The sequence below is a fragment of the Sapajus apella genome, unplaced genomic scaffold, assembly GCF_009761245.1.
Source record: "Sapajus apella isolate SASKATOON/1434 unplaced genomic scaffold, GSC_monkey_1.0 scaffold3, whole genome shotgun sequence".
Classification (NCBI taxonomy): Eukaryota; Metazoa; Chordata; class Mammalia; order Primates; family Cebidae; genus Sapajus; species Sapajus apella.
In genome coordinates, this window is record NW_022436943.1 from 5,528,153 (window position 1) to 5,546,580 (window position 18,428).

Consider the following 18,428-nt stretch of genomic DNA (forward strand, 5'->3'; position numbering starts at 1 on the left):
TGATTTCACTTAAAATAATGTTTTCCAAGTTCATCCATGTCATTGCAAGTTACATTGTTCAGGGAGATTTGTTCCGTAAGAGTCCAGAGCCCCATGGCTGGGTCCTGAGAATGAGAGAGGCAAGCTGGTGGAGCTCAGCCTAGGGAGCTGGTCTCTTAGGGAGTGGATGTTGAGAACAGAGAGATTCTATAAGACTTCTCATTCTATAAGATATAGAATAAGAGCAATATTAAAAATGAAAGAAGGAGGAATATAAGACAACAAGGGACTTCATATTTGGGACCTTCAGTTCTGCAAGTGTAGAAGTCATAAAAACATATATAGGAGCCATTTAGCAATACATTAAATAGTTATAGAGTCAAGATTCCAGAGTGAATAATATCTTTTTTTCCCTGAGGGTAGAAGAAATCTCAGCTCCTGGTTTCTTGCCTAGAAAACTAATGGAAGAGACAAGATAAATGTGCACACGGATTCATACACAAAGATGCCCTAATGCCTTCTCTAACTTTTAGGTGAGAAAGCAAGCACGTCCCCTAGGCCATCAGGGTGCAGCTTCTCCCTTAGCAACTCATTTTCTTACAGGGTGAGACTAAGAAAACCACAGAGTATGGATTTTTTTTTAATCCTAAATTTTATCTGCAAATACAAATTGGCCATCTAGCAGCAACTGGCTTGCATGGGCTCCATTTGCAATAAAGATGAAGTTCAAAAGGTTAATCAAGTTATTAACATTTTAAAAGAAGGGAAATTTTCTTTCCCAGATGGCTTAACAGGTGACTCCTATAAATTACACAGTACATTACAGCAGGCATCCGCTAGCCCAGTTATAGTAGAGAGTCTGTCAACATTTCCATTATAAAGCCCTATTTTCAGAGTTTATAACTCAGCCGTAAAACTCTGCTCCAAGCTGGGCCTTGGCTTTCTAGTCAAATTCTCAACTCAGCAACAAGCTTTTTTTTAATTCCTTCACCTCTTCCTCCTCCTTTTGCTCCCTTTTGCCTTTCTCCTTTTTTCTTCCCAATTAAAAAACAATTTAATTGCTCTAGTTTGCCTAAGTTACACAAGGACTTCCATGCAGAGAAATCTGTCAGCCACTTTATATTCAAGCACATTTTTTTCAATGCTCGGGTATTGAGATTTTTTTTAGGAACTATAAGGAATCAAGATGTTTCTAATAAGGCCCATGCTATAGTCCTTCAAATCATAATGAAGATGTATAAGCCACTAGCATTTGATGCTGGGGGTGGAAGGTTTTAGAAGAGGGAATTTTATCAAATATTTCACCTTGTTTCTAGAATTCTAAATATCTATATCTAATCCTGTCCCCTAAAGGTAAAAGCAATGCATGTATCCCATTATCTTATCAATGTGTGCATGGAACCTTACAGAACACAGCATCATCAGCACAGTAACTTCCAGATGGGTGTGTGTGTGTGTGTGTGTGTGTGTGTGTGCGCGCGCGCACACGTGTTTACAGGCCACCATGGTGGAGAGAGAAACACACAAAATATGAAGTGAGAAGGAAGGCGCACAAGTGACCAGCGGAGGTCTGCTGTTCCAAAAGTTTGGCTGGTCACAGCCTGGGGAGTTTTTATGGCCTATTCAAGCCTGTGGTGCAGACTAAACAAAGTTTCCTTTATTTCACCATGACATCCTCGAAGACCAGGCCAGAGGGCGGGGAAGACACACACACAGCTAACTCTGCTTAAATCAGAGACTGTTGCTTTGCTGTGAAAACTCTGCTGCTGACCTTGGAGCCTAACCTCCAGGGCCCCTCCAAAACCCTATCTCAGACAGAAAGTTAAGCCACATGGGCAATTTCTCTGCCAATGCAGGGGAAAAGTGAGCTCCAGGAATGGGGTTGAAACACTCTCTCACAGCGGGGCAAGTAAAAACAGAGCAGGCCACAGTGGTACTTAGACAATTTTCCCCCCAAGACCCATGCCAAAAAGAGGGAATCTGAAAATGCTCAGAGAGACATCTTTCTCAGGATATCAGCATTTATTTTGATGTCAAATCAGCAGGTCCTAATGTTAGGCATCGTCTCCCACCTGGAAAGGGAGATGTCCCAGAAACAAGGTAACTAATCCCCGGCTTTACTCACAGAAAGGCCTAGCAGGCTCCTCTTGCATCAAAACAGGAGACTGCAGCTCTTGGGTTGTTTGGGGGATGGCATTTTAGCTTAAGAAATACTCTAATGGAAAGTGCTAAGTTTTACCTACTGAGCTCACCACAGGCACATCTGTTGAAGAACCGCATTTATACAACCGGTTCTCCTAGCCAATTGCCCTATGTTTTCCATAGTTTTTTGTTAACATACTTGCTCATTAACAAAGGCATTTAGCTTGAAGGAGAACTGTGCCCCTTGACAGCTCATCTTTTCCTCCTCTTGAGTCCTGTAGTCATGTCATAATGTTTGAATTTGTGATATACATTGTCATCATTTTCATAGCAATAGAAACAGCGGCCATTGTGAAAACAGGATTTGCAATTCAATGAAAGAAACGAATTGGAAAGAAAAGAACAGCTGGTTCTACCTCCCGCCACAGATAGGTACACAGCTAAGTAGACCAAGGACTGTTTTCAATCAGCACAGTCCACTCATTGGAATAACATGCCTCTTTTTGCTGTTTGGTAACTAAATGGATGACTGCCTCAGTCTCAGACAAACTAGCCAAGAGCTTCAGATGGCAGGCACTGCATCCTTCCCATCATTGTCCCTCTAGCATCTTACCCAATGTCTGAGAATACTGGATACTTATATTAGTATGTAGAGTGATGGAGATGCCATACCTTGAGCCTATAATCAACTTTACAGCCAAGATTTGATCTTAATATATGTAAAGTATCTTCTGTTATAATTTAAATCTACTGAAACTTCCTTCTGTAGGTAAAAGAGGTAGATTGGTCAAGGATATCCATAAAACAATTATCCATTCTAATGCCCAAGTTCATACCAATTCACTACCTAACTCTTTTATTGCCCTGCTTAAAAGTAGACAAATTCATCTTTATCACAATTCACTTTTCCCTACATCTCTGATGAATGGTAGGGGAAGAATAACTCCCATAGGTTCTTAGTCAGAATGTGCTCCTGATACAAAAGACAGATTAACAAGTGAAAAGCAAACAGAAGTTTCTTAATGTGTATATTTCTTTTTTTTCTTTTTAAGTTCTGGAATACATGTGTAGAACATGTAGGTTTGTTACATAGGAATACATGTGCCACGGTGGTTTGCTGTATATTTCATGTAAACATGGGAGATACCCAGAGAATGAGTAGTTCTCAGAGAGGTGGCTTTGAATTCCAACTTATATAGCATTTTCACCAGAGTACATTTTTAGAGAGGTGTCAAGACAAAGGAAGAGGACTTTGAGTCTCTACAGGTGGCAACTTGAGCAAAGGCAAATAACTGACAGATAAGTTTAGTAAAGCTTGTTAATGTAGTTTCCTCTGATGCCATCGCAAGGCTAATAGGAGTCCAAGGCTGATTTCAATGGTTAACCTTTGTTCTTTCTGGGAGAGAGAGGGGTGAGATATCCATTTTTGCTATTTATTTTTATGAGTTTTATTTTATTTTTAAACTTTACAAATAATAATGATATAAGATACTGTTATTTTTTGTAAATCTATGCCCTGCTTTTAGGCAAATAGAGGGAGAGCAGACAGCCTTCTTGTATCTGCTTCTTCTAAATTGTCTTCAGCTAGACATTGCTTCATATTTTGGGATGGTATATTCTGATCTCTCACATACTCTATTTCTCTTACATTTTACACTTTAATTGTAACTCAAAGCACTCAATGAGGATTCTGGAAACCTTGATCTAGTCCTGCTATCACTAGCTGAAGGACCCTTGCCAAAATGAGAAATTCTACTCTCTCAGTCCCCTCATCTGTAAGAGCCCTGCCTATGTCACAAGGGTCACTGTGGGGACAAGTAGTATATATGAAACCTTCTGAAATTCTTAATTGTATACAAGAAGCAAATATGAGTATTATTAAAATTATTGAGATAAGGGTGTATCCAATGCTGAACATGGTGGATTGCTTACAAATCTGGACAGAGGTGGTCATGATAATTTCCTTTCACAACTTTACATCTGTCCATGAAAACCAGAGCTGAACGAGCACAACTTTGTAGCTAAGGAGCAGGTTGGGGATATGGAGTTGGGACAGGTGTGGAGGACAGGGTGTATAGAAAATTCCTAAAAGATAACATCACTGGTAGTAGGAGTTCTTACTACACTGACCTAATAGGATCCTTGCTGAAGGCAGGACGAGGTAATCAGATATGGAAAGTAGGGAAATGGGGACTTTGACCCAGGTATCAAGGATGATCAGATATCAAAGTTGAGGAGATTCTCACTAAACTGACTTCACAGTTTACTAATACTGCTTACACTGACCTATGGAGGCCTAGTGAGAGTGATAGCCAAGGCCAAGACCTAGTCAAAGAAGAGGGTTCAGAGGCCATTTTAAGCATTGTAAGCAAGATGAATTTTGAAGGAATTCCACTTCCATCTCTTTGTAAATGGAACATGAAAATACATAGGTTCTAATTCACAGACTACAAATTTGACCTTTCAAACTTAACTATTCTTAAGGCAAAAGCTAACTGGAGTACATTTTTAATCCCTAAAAGTAGCATGTTATTTTCCTGTGATTAATTTCTCTTTATTTTTCATTATTTTAGAGTCTGTTCTTATTTCCTCCAATCCCACCAACTTCAGTAAGAATAACAATTGACCAGATACAACTGAAATTTTTGTTGGCTCACCCCAATACTTAATGGCAAAATCCCACGTTAACTTAGAATCTTCATTATCTGACAGTAGCCTCTGGGTTTTCTATATATTCTCCACCCTGTTGTCCAAGAGCCTTGGAGCCAGCCATTCAGCATCCTGACAGAAGCAGATACATTGGCAATCACGCTTCTGGCCAAACAAGCACACCTGTCAACACTACCGTTTTCAAATGTTTTGACCTGAGAGCCCTGAGAACCTTCTCCAGTACCACTCTGCCACTTCCATCAAAGAGGCATCATTTTTCTTCTCTTCTCGTCCCATTGAGTAAACATTAGATTAAAAAAATCCATTTTCTCAGTCCTGCTTTTTTACCTTACATATCCCAAATCATCTTTCACTTTTCTAATCAGTCTCCTTCCTGCTTTAGCCTTCCTTTCACTTCCCTTCATAAGTGGAGAATTCCTGGCTTCATTTTCACTTCACATTTGCCTCTCATGCTTTTCTTGAGATCTGAGGTTCTGCATTCTTCTGCACCTTCCTCCCCTCCTCCACAGAGTTTGATTGAATCACCCACAGTGGTAACAGCAATGAGGCCATGCTGTGGGCTGGAGGTGTGATGCATTTGGTCTTCAATCTTGACAACAATTCTACTGAGCAGGGTAATTACTATCATCTTCATTTTACAAAGGAAGAAACTGGAAGCCCATAGTCTGTAAGTTAATTGATCAAGGCCACACCTGCAGCTGGACAGATTAGGGAACTTACTTCCTGATTCCAACTTCTGTTCTCTTTCTACTAAGCTAATGAGATTTGCTGTCCTATTCTTCTATGTCCCCATTGCCACTCTTCTTACCATGTTTCTTTTCTCTCAATTCATCATCACTTTTACATCAACCATTCAACTGTTCAACCCATGAACTTCTCTTTTTGTCCTATCTTCACCCTTTACTGCACCCCTTCCTAATCCCTTTTCTTTATTTATTTCCATAGAATTGCTGTGGTCCCAAAGATTCACTCTTCCTTGAGAAATAACTGGACAAAGAACATAAAAATCTGGGACAAACAGAGAGCAGATCCAGCTCTAGAAGGTCTAAGGCTTAAAAATTTTGAAAGATATTGTATTAGTCCATTTTCACACTGCGAATAAAGACACACCTGTGACTGGGTAATTTATATAGGAAAAACTGTTTAATGGACTTAGAGTTCCATGTGGCTAGGGAAGCCTCACAATCATGGCAGACAACAAAGAGGAGCAAGTCATATCTTATATGGATGGCAGCAGGCAAAGAGAGAGCTTGTGCAGGGAAACTCCCATTTTTAAAACCATCAGATCTTGTGAGACCCATTCACTATCATGAGAACAGCACGGGAAAGACCCGCCCCATGATTCAATTACTTCCCACCAGATTCCTCCCATGACACATGGGAATTGTGGGAGTTATAATTCCAGATGAGCTTTGGGTAGGGACACAGCTAAATCACATCAGGTATCATTAATAGAAATAATGCAAAATTGCTACTATAATATTAGGCAGAAATAGAAGTTTTAACGTGGAATGAGAAAATAGATTACAAAAAATTACAAACTGAAAAAGCTAACAAAGCCATAATCACAAAATCCAGGAAATCAAAATAATATTGTTATTAATTAAGTAGCTGACATATCTGTATAATGCTATCTTACTTTTTTTTGCTATTGTTTCTGATAGCCTCTTTATATGACAAAAATATTGTAATATATTCTATGGAGAAACTTTCTTTAAAAATTTAGTTTTCCTCTAGCATAACTGCTCAAAATTTATTTACATACTTGATATCTTAGAAAACTTTATTTCAGGCTCATTACTACTAATGGTAATGTCATGCTAAGATGCTATTCAATACATTAGGATGCATAAAACATGAATGTATTATCAATTTATAGTACAACTGTAGTTTCTGCCCTGCAAATCTAAAAATTCTGATAAATTCTGTTTTATGCAGTTCCTATAAATAGAAACAAAAGACCCTATGATGCATTTACATATGTATGTGCTGCATTAGGGAAGAAAATTTCATCAAATGAGTGAACTTCCGTTTATGCATTGATGATAATTAAATCTATTTCTTACAATTTTGCACACTTAGCGTTTTTAAGAATTTTCCACAGACTCACTTTTGGCTGCCAACATTTGAAACTTTGTATCTCCTGCATACCACTTGCTTCTCATGCCAGGCACTGTTCTATACCATGACTTCCCACCCTGCAACTTTATGTTCAAACACTCAGGGAGTCATTTCAGTGATCAGCAGGTTTACTCTGTTATTCCTACATGAGACAGCTAGAAAACTGTTTATGAGACTACACGCTGTAAATACATCGTGCAAAAACCAAGCCAAGTGAACCCCAACTGAACTTTCATTTAGCTGTATCCCCAAAATGTCCATAGCACTTCATTACCATCTGACATGAGGAGCAGAATGACAGAGGGAAATTCAAAGTGGAGGCCATCTTGATCACCTGCAATTAAAATATCTTATCCTTGCAAATTTTACAAAAACTATGATCATATAAATCCACTTATAGAATCCCCGCATGAGTCTTAGAAGGGATCTGTGTAAGCAAGAGAGGCTTTGAAATACAAGTTTCATTTTCTTCAGGGTAAATCTGCCTCTGGTAGTTAGCCATGAAACCAGCTTTCCTGAATTCTTTTCAAGCCACAGTAGTGTGACAGTTATAGCAAACAAAAACAAAAGGACAGTTACCTAACAAAATAAATATTTTAATAGGAATAAATCTTGTAGACAAAGTCACTGAATCCAGTGGTCTACAGAGTCTTTGATCAGGTCTTTTTTTCTTGCTTTTCACCCACAGATAAACACCTACATGTAGTAATTGCTCAATGCAAGTTTTATAAATGAATTAACGAATAAATGAATGCCATTAAAACCCAGTGTTTGTTGCTGTTTCCTGAAGCGATCTAAATAGAAAGCCCATTTATTAGCCGAGTGAACAGTCAGTGTGTATTGATTGTGGGTCAGCAGAGAGTCCTACCTGCCTCCGTGCTTCTATAATGGTCCAGGTGTGACTCAAGATTTCATAAATTGGCTCCCAAGGTCTCAGATAATGATCATGTGCCCTAAAAGGAAGAAGATACAAACATATCAAATAACCTGTGAACACTTACAGTAAGAACAACCTTTCAAAGCTTATCAAATTAAATACATTATTTTTCTATTTCTAATATTGGGAATAGAGGTTTGATTTAAGCTTCCCCTGAAAAAAAAACAGAAAAAAGTAAAAAGGCAACAACCAGAATTTGTAAATGTAGCCATAAGTAAAATAGAGTGCTAGGTAGGGAGGATAGAAAGCCATATTCATGATCCTTGAAATTGCAGTGTCTGCCCCACACTTGTCAAAGAAGTTGTAATTCAAATGATGATGTTTTCAAACAGAAATTGTTGCCTGACAGTGAACAACAGTCTCTTTCCAAATAAAAATGTTTTTAAATACTCCTGGATGTGAATCAATATGGAAATGGATTTGAAATAAACATTAAACATTTTGCCATCTGTTGCCTTGCTGAGTCACTGAAGAATATTCTCCCCAAATGTTCATATTTTCAGGCGAATTAGTCCATGGCTGCCAGACATGAAGAAGAAAGAAAATCTGAAACTCAGTGACTTCACTAAGTTGTGAAAGATGCACTACAGAGACACTGCTATTTGAAGATGAAGTTGTGGATTAACACTGGAGTCAAACCAGGGAAAGCATTCCTAGGTTGTCTGAACATTTTATCCAACAATTCATCATAATCAGCACATTCCAGTAACTTTGATTAATTTAATGCCTAATTTTTTTTATCTCAAAACTTCAACCAAAATATATTTACTTTACATTTCTAATCTTTAGAGAACATTGTTTTTTAATAAGCTTTAGAAATTTGAGGGAGAATTTGAGGAGCAATGGAAGAAAAAGATAAAGGGGTTAGAATGAGAGACAAGCAGAGTAAATGATGGATGAGTGAGATTTGCAAAATAGCAGCAAGAAAGGGGAGGAAAAGACTTTAAAATAGTCAAAGAACCTTAGTACCATTCTTCAGATTGCAGGCATGCCTTTCCTCTGAGGAGTGCAGAACAAGCTAAGGAAGTTAGCTCCAGTCTCCCCAAGACTAAGAGGAACAGTGCAAAGTTGGTCTCCTCCTGCCTGTTCTTATCTCTGGCTACTTCCAGAGTCACTATCCAGCCCTAAATTCTCCCAGGTTTAAAGGTAGCCTGAGTCCTGAGACCACAGCCCCAATCACAGGACTACCTTCAGGCTACTTTCAGAGCCTTAATGTCATTCTGGATCAACTGCACGTTAACCTCAGCATATAGGGGATGATGGAAACAAGAAATAGAGGCAGACGCAAGGGAATAATTGAAGGAATGTTTCTTAAGAGGACTGAAGAAATTTCTATGGCTGGTAAATTTTATCCTAATAAAAATCCCAGCAGAATGCTGTAGAACTCAACAAGTTGGCTAAAATAATTTTTTAAAAAAATTATATAAAAAGGCAGAGGACCTAGTACAACCAAAATAATTTTTGAAAAAGAATAAAGTTGAAAGACTCATAGAACCTAACTTCAAGACTTACCATAAAGCCAAGACATTCTATTATTGGTGAAAAAATAAACACATATATCAATGGAACAAAATAGAGTCCATACATAAAATTACATATATGGCCAAGCTGTTTTTCATGAAGAGTCAAACCATTTCGGTGGATAAACCAGTCTCTTCAACAAATAATGCCAGAACAGTTAAATATACATATGCCAAAATATAAAGCTCAACCCATACCTTGCTCATATATAAAAATTAACTGAAAAAGAATAAAACACTTAAGTGTAAAACCACAAAACTTCTAGAAGATAACACAGAAAAAATAATTATGACCTTGGCTTTGCCAAAAATTTCTTACACAGGACATGAATAACATAAACCATAAAAGAAAAAACTGATAAATTGGCTTTCATCAAAATTAAAAACATCTTCTCTCTGGAAGACAAAGATATGAAAAGCAAGACACAAACTGGGAGAAAATATTTGTAAAACATATATCTAATAAAGAATTGATAATCAGAATATATAAGCTTTTCAAAACTCAGTAAGAAAAAAACCAACTTAATTTAAAAAAAAAAGAAAAACATTTTTAACATGACACTTTATCAAAGAAGCTCCTTGCAATAAATAAGTGCATGAAAAAAATTGCTCAACATCATTATCAATAGAGAAATATATTGATTTATTTATTTTTATTTTTATTTTTTATTTCACTTTAAGTTCTGGGGTACATGTGCAGATCTTGCAGGATTGTTACATAGGCATACACATGCCATGGTGGTTTGCTGCCTCTATCCCCCCATCACCTACATTAGGTATTTCTCCTAATGTTATCCCTCCTCAATCCCCCCACCTGCTGCTAGCCCTCCCTTAGCCCCCCACCCCCAAACAGACCCCAGCATGTGATGCTCCCCTTCCTGTGTCCATGTGTTCTCAATGTTCAACACCCAATTATGAGTGAGAACATGTGGTGTTTGGTTTTCTTTTCTTGTGTCAGTTTCCTGAGAATGATGGTTTCAAGGTTCATCAATGTCCCTACAAAGGACACAAACTCATCGTTTTTTATGGCTGCATAGTATTCCATGGTGTATATGTGCCACATTTTCTTTTCCAGTCTATCACTGATGAGCATTTGGGTTGGCTCCAATTCTTTGCTACCATAAGCAGTGCCACAAGGAACATACATGTGCATGTGTCTTTATAACAGAATGATTTATAATCCTTTGGATATATACCCAGTAATGGGATTGCTGGGTCAAATGGTATTTCTATTTCTAGGTCCTTGAGGAATTGCTATACTGTCTTCTACAATGGTTGAACTAATTTACGCTCCCACCAACAGTGTAAAAGTGTTCCTATTTCTCCACATCCTTTCCAGCATCTGTCGTCTCCAGATTTTTTAATGATCACCATTTTAACTGGAGTGAAATGGTATTTCAGTGTGGTTTTGATTTGCATTTCTCTAATGACCAGTGATGATGAGCATTTTTTCATGTTTGTTGGCAGCATAAGTGTCTTCTTCTGCAAAGTATCTATCTGTTCATATTCTTTGCCCACTTTTTGATGGGTTTTGTTTTTTTCTTGTATATTTGTTTTAGTTCTTTGTAGATTCTGGATAGTAGCCCTTTGTCAGATGGGTAGCGTGCAAAAATTTTTTCCCTTTCTGTTTGTTGCCAGTTCATGCTAATGATTGTTTCTTTTGCTGTGCAGAAGCTCTTAAGTTTAATTAGATCCCCTTTGTCTATTTTGGCTGTTGTTGCCATTGCTTTTGGTATTTTAGTCATGAAATCCTTGCCTATGCCTATGTCCTGAACGGAAACCCTAGAAGAAAACCTAGGCAATACCATTCAGATAAATGCATATTTAGTAATATGCCACTGTATACCTATAGAATGAGTTTTTTAAAAAGACAATTACCAAATACTGCTGATGGAGCAAACAAAATGTTATGGTAACTAAAAGAAGCCACACTAAAAAGGCTGTCATATAGATGGCTATATTTATATGGCATTCTAGAACAAGGAAAACTAGAAGAAAACAAATCATACCAGTGATTTCTAGGGACTAGGAAAGGGAGACAGAATTATCTATCAAGGAACTTGAAGGAAACTTCAGATGATGGAAATTTTCTGTATGTATGCATCTTGATTGTGATGGTAACTGCATGACTTAAGTTTGTCAAAGTTCATCGAACTGTATATCTAAAAAAGAAAAATTATGGCGGAGTCCACAAGATGGCTAAAATAAGCAGAGCTCTGGATTGCAGTTCCCAGCAAAAACGCAGAGGCCACTGCAGATGACCTCCAGGCAAGCAGGATCTGCAGTGGACCTCCAGCAGTCCTACAGCAGAGGGGCCTGACTGTTAAAAGGAAAACTACAAAAACAGAAAGAAAGAACTTCAACATCAAAAAAAAAGGGATGTAGATTCAGAGACCACATCTGAAAGTCACCAATTAAAAAGACCACAGGTAGATACATCCACAAAGATGGGAAGAAACAGTGCAAAAAGGATGAAAACACCCAAAACCAGAATGCCTCTCCTCCTCGAAGGGATCACAACTCCTCACCAACAACAAGGCTGGATGGACAATGAGTCTGATGAATTGACAGAAAAAGGCTTCAAAAGATGGGTATTAACAAATTTCTCTGAGCTAAAAGAACATGTTCTAACCCAATGCAAAGAAACTAAGAACCTTGAAAAAAGTTTGACAAAATGCTAATGAGAATAAATGCTTAGAGAGGAATATAAATGAATTGATAGAGCTGAAAAACACAATACAACTTCACGAAGCATACACAAGTTTCAACAGCCAAATCGACCAACCAGAAGAAAGGATATCAGAGACTGAAGATCAACTCAATGAAATAAAATGAGAAGGCAAAATTAGAGAAAAAAGAGTGAAAAGAAATGAACAAAGTCTCCAAGAAATATGGGATTATGTGAAAAGACCTAATGTACATTTGACAGGTGTACCTGAATGTGAGGAAGAGAATGAATCCAAGCTGGAAAACACTCTTCAAGATATTATGCAGCAGAACTTCCCCAACCTAGCAAGGCAGGCCAATATTCAAGTCTGGGAAATACAGAAAACACCACAAAGATATTCCTCAAGAAGAGCAACCCCAAGGCACATAATCATCAGATTCACCAGGGTTGAAATGAAGGAAAAAATACTAAGGGCAGCCAGAGGGAAAGGTCGGATTACCCACAAAGGGAAGCCCATCGGACTTATAGCAGATCTCTCAGCAGAAACTCTACAAGCCAGAAGAGAGTGGGGACCAATATTAAACATCCTTAAAGAAAAGAACTTTCAACCTAGAATTTCATATCCAGCCAAACTAAGCTTCATAAGCAAAGGAAATAACATCCTTCACGAACAAGCAATTGCTCAGAAATTTCATCACTACCATGCCTGTCTTACAAGAGCTTCTGAAAGAAGCACTAAACACAGAAAGGAACAACAAGTACCAGCCACTCCAAAAATGTAGCAAATGGTAAAGAGCATGGACACAATGAAGACACTGCATCAACCAATTGATGCAGCTAGCATCAAAATAGCAGGATCAAATACACACATAAAAGTATTAACCTTAAATATAAATGGGCTAAATGTCCCAATCAAAAGACAGCCTGGCAAATTGGATAAAAAGTAAAAACCAACTGGTGTGCTGTATCCAGGAAACCGATCTCACATGCAAGGATACACATAGACTCAAAATAAAGGGATGCAGGAAGATTTACCAAGCAAATGGAGAGCAAAAAAAAGCAGGAGTTGCAATTCTAGTCTCTGATAAAATAGACTTTAAACCAACAAAGATCAAAAGAGACAAAGAAGAGCATTACATAATGATAAAAGGATCAACACAACAAGAAGAGCTAATGATTCTAAATATATATGTACCCAATACAGGAGCACCTAGATACATAAAACAAGTTCTTAACAACCTACAAAGAAACTTAGATTCCCACACAATGACAGTGGGAGATTTTAACACTCCACTGTCAATATTAGACAAATCAACGAGACAGAAAATTAAGAAGGATACCCAGGACTTGAACTCAGATCTGGACCAAGAAAACCTAATAGACATTTACAGAACCCTCCACCCCAAATTCACAGAATATACATTCTTCTCAGCACCACATCACACCTACGCTAAAACTGACCACATAATTGGAAGTAAATCACTCCTCAGCAAAAGAGTGATTCCTTTTAGGCAAAAGAACGGAAATCATAACAGTCTCAGACCACAGTGCAATCAAATTAGAACTCAGGTTTAAAAAACTAACTCAGAACTGCACAACTTCATGGACACTGAACAACTGGCTCTTGAATGTTGACTGGATAAACAATGAAATGAAGACAGAAATAAAGATGTTCTTCGAAACCAACAAGAATGAAGACACAACATACCAGAATCTCTGGGACACATTTAAAGCAGTGTCTAGAGGAATATTTATAGCAATAAATGCCCACATGAGAAGCAAGGAAAGATCTACAATTGAAACCCTATCATCAAAATTGAAAGAACTAGAGGAGCAAGATCAAAAACACTCAAGCTAGCAGAAGACAAGAAATAACTAAGATCAGAGCAGAACTGAAGGAGATAGAGACACAAAAAATTTAGTAAATCCAGGAGCTGGTTTTTTGAAAAGATCAACAAAATAGACCACAAGCCAGATTAATAAAAAAGAAAAGAGAAAATAATCAAATAGATGCAATAAAAAACAATAAATGGGATTATCACCACAGATTCCACAAAAATACAAACCAACATCAGAGATTACTACAAACAACTCTATGCACATAAACCAGTAAACCTGAAAGAAATGGATAAATTCCTGGACACTTGCACCCACCCAAGCCTAAACCAAGAAGAAGTTGTAACCTTGAATAGACCAATAACAAGGATGAAGTTTAGGCAGCAATTAATAGCCTACAAACCAAAAAAAAGTCCAGGTCCAGATGGGTTCACAGTTGAATTCTACCAGATGTACAGAGAGGAGCTGGTACCATTCCTTCTGAAACTATTCCAAGCAATAGAAAAAGAAGGAATCCTTTCAAATCATTTTATGAGACTAACATCATCCTGATACCAAAACCTGGCAGAGACTCAACAAGAAAAGTAAGCTTCAGGCCAATACCCATGATGAACATAGATGCAAAAATCTTCAATAAAATACTGGCAAACTGATTGCAACAGCACATCAAAAAGCGTATCCATCACAATCAAGTAGGCTTCATCCCAGGGATGTGAGGTTGGTTCAACATACACAAGTCTATAAACAAAATTCACCACATGATTATCTCAATTGATGCAGAGAAGGCCTTCAACAAAATTCAACAGCAGTTTATGCTGAAAACTCTCAATAAACTAGGTATCAACAGAACATATCTCGAAATAATAAAAGCTATTTATGACAAACCAACAGCCAATATCATACTGAATGGGCAAAAACTGGAATTCCCTTTGAAATCTGGCACTAGACAAGTATGCCCTCTCTCACCACTCCTATTCAATATAGTACTGGAAGTTCTAGCCAGAGCAATCAGACAAGAAAAAGAAATAAAGGGTATTCAAATAGGAAAGGAGGAAGTCAAATTGTCTCTATTTGCAGACGACATGATTGTATATCTAGAAGACGCCATCGTCTCAGCCCAAAATCTCCTGAAACTGATAAGCAACTTCAGCAAAGTCTCAGGATACAAAATAAATGTGCAAAAATCACATGCATTCCTATACACAAATAACAGAATTAAAGAGAGCCAAATCAAGAATGAACTGCCATTCACAATTGCTACAAAGAGAATAAAATACCTAGGAATACAACTAACAAGAAACGTAAAGGACCTCTTCGAGGAAAACTACAAACCACTGCTCAATGAAATAAGAGAGGACACAAACAGATGGAGAAACATTCCATGTTCACGGTTAGGAAGAATCAATATCATGAAAATGGCCATACTGCCCAAAGTAATTTACAGATTCAGTGCTATCCCCATCAAGCTACCAATGACTTTCTCCACAGAACTGGAAAAAAACACCTTAAACTTCATATGGAACCAAAAGAGAGCCCACATGGCCAAGTCAATTCTAAGCAAAAAGAACAAAGATGGAGGCATCACACTACCTGACTTCAAACTATACTACAAGGCTACAGTAATCAAAACAGCATGGTACTGGTACAAAAACAGAGACATAGACCAATGGAACAGAACAGAGGCCTTGGAGGCAACACCACACATCTACAACAATCTGATCTTTGACAAAGCTGACAAAAACAAGCAATGAGGAAAGGATTCCCTGTTTAATAAATGGTGTTGGGAAAACTGGCTAGCCATGTGCAGAAAGCAGAAACTGAACCCCTTCCTGACACCTTACACTAAAATTAACTCCAGATTGATTAAAGACTTAAACATAAGACCTAACACCATAAAAACCCTAGAAGAAAACCTAGGCAAAACCATTCAGGACATAGGCATAGGCAAGGACTTCATGACTAAAACACCAAAAGCATTGGCAACAAAAGCCAAAATAGGCAAATGGGATCTAATTAAACTCCAGAGCTTCTGCACAGCAAAAGAAACAATCATTAGAGTGAACTGGCAACCAACAGAATGGGAAAAAAATTTTGCCATCTACCCATCTGACAAAGGACTTATATCCAGAATTTACAAAGAACTAAAAACAGATTTACAAGAAAAGAACAAAGAAACCCATTCAAAAGTGGGAAAAGTATATGAACAGACACTTTTCAAAAGAAGACACATATGAGGCCAACAAACATATGAAAAAATGCTCATCATCACTGGTCGTTAGAGAAATGCAAATCAAAACTACATTGAGATACCATCTCACGCCAGTTAGAATGGTGATCATTAAAAAATCTGGAGACAACAGATGCTGGAGAGGATGTGGAGAAATAGGAACACTTTTACACTGTTGATGGGAGTGTAAATTAGTTCAACCATCGTGGAAGACAGTGTGGTGATTCCTCAAGGACCTAGAAATAGAAATTCCATTTGACCCAGCAATAGTTCTACTATAAGGACACATGCATACGAATGTTCATTGCAGCACTGTTTACAATAGCAAAGACTTGGAACCAACCCAAATGCCCATCAATGATAGACTGGACACATGCATGTGTATATTTACTGCAGCACTGTTTACAATAGCAGACATGGAACCAACCCAAATGCCCATCAATGTTATAGACTGGATAAAGAAAATGTGGCACATATACACCATGGAATACTATGCAGCCATAAAAAATGATGAGTTTGTGTCCTTTGTAGGGACATTGATGAACCTTGAAACCATCATTCTCAGGAAACTGACACAAGAACAGAAAATCAAACACCACATGTTCTCACTCATAGGTGAGTGTTGAACAATCAGAGGGAGGGGAGCATCACATACTAAGGTTTGTCAGGGGGACTAAGGGAGGGACAGTGGTGGGTAGGGAATTGGGGAGGGATAGCATGGGGAGAAATGCCAGACATAAATGATGGGGTTGGAGGCAGCAAACCACATTGCTATGTATGTACCTATGCAACAATCCTGCATTTTCTTCACATGTACCCCAGAACCTAAAGTGAAATAAAATATATATTTTTTTAAAAAAAGAAAAATTTTACTTTATGTAAAAAAACTCTCTCTCACGGAACCAAAAAATGCTCATTACAATAAATCCAAAATTAATTACATATAAATTATCTTATGAAATATAATTTATTGACATGTATTCAAATGTAATCAGGATAGAACTCAGTATATTATTTCAATCATTAAAATGTCTTTTTGTGATCGATTTTCAGATGAATAAAATACATTTTCCTAAAGCATTCACTTGATGTTCAAAGGTAAGGAATTGTTTAGTATTGATGGGTAGCTATCATTAATTGCTGTGACATGATTTAACATCCACTTATTGAGATATTCAAGAACGATTTCTTGAATATTACTAGACTAGAGGCCTACAAAGGACTAGGACTCAGTTCTGGGCCAATACTATATGCTTTAGTTCTCTCCAATAAACTTTCATAAGGTAAGATCGGATGAGACTAAATATCAGAAAACTAACTTCAAGCTTAGTTTCAGCTGCTACATAATGATAGAGTTGTTTAATATTGGAAAATAATATCACAGCATGGCAACATTACAAACACCATCATTACTACACTTAAAATAAGTGAGACTTATGGAAGACATTTTAAGTGGTCCACATATTATAACTCTTAGGGTACTCAAAAGCAAACTGCTAAAAAGGTAATGTAAGCTGTAGGAACACTACTTATTTTAATAGTACATGGAAGCAAGTTATACACGAAATTATAGTCATACTCTCTCTGCTGAAAGACACCTCAGATGGGGAGCCAGTAGCCCTAGAATCTACCCTCATCTATGCCAACACTTTACATTTTCTCTATATCTCACCTCTATCTTTGAAATAATTAAACAACCCACCAATTTCAATATGGTCTTGCTGTGAATATGAACTCACTAATGTTTTCAGAGTTCCCAGAAGATAAGCCATCTATAAAGGGTTGGTCCTGTGGGCATGCCTCCTAAACAGTCCCACTGGTCCCATGCTTAGAAGGGCCTGCACTTGGTTTAAGGTTTGACTCTCATTGTCTTGAAATTCTTGCTAATTTTTAAAAGGGCTCTGCGTTTTCATTTTACACGAGGCCTCACAAAGTATGTACCTGGTCCTAACTTCAAAAATACCAAAGCTGAGGTGAGGATTCTGAGTTACTCTTTATATATAGCCACTTAGATCATGTGTTTGACTACTAACTAAATTTATCCTGAAACACTTGGTTAAGAAACTACAGACAGAAAGTTGGCAAGTTGGGCTATGCAGTTTCTGGAAACTTCTGTAAGACATCTTGCAAGGACAATCCACTCATCTGAGGATTTGGAGCTTCTACTTCTTATTCCAGATTAAATAAGACAGAGAGAAAACTAGATAGATTTTGATCTCATGTGACCATCCATCATTGTATGCAAGTACATATTTATTTTCATTTGAATCTTTGGTCGGTTCTTGCTCCTAAATGTTTTATATGTTCATTTGCTTATTCATTAATTCA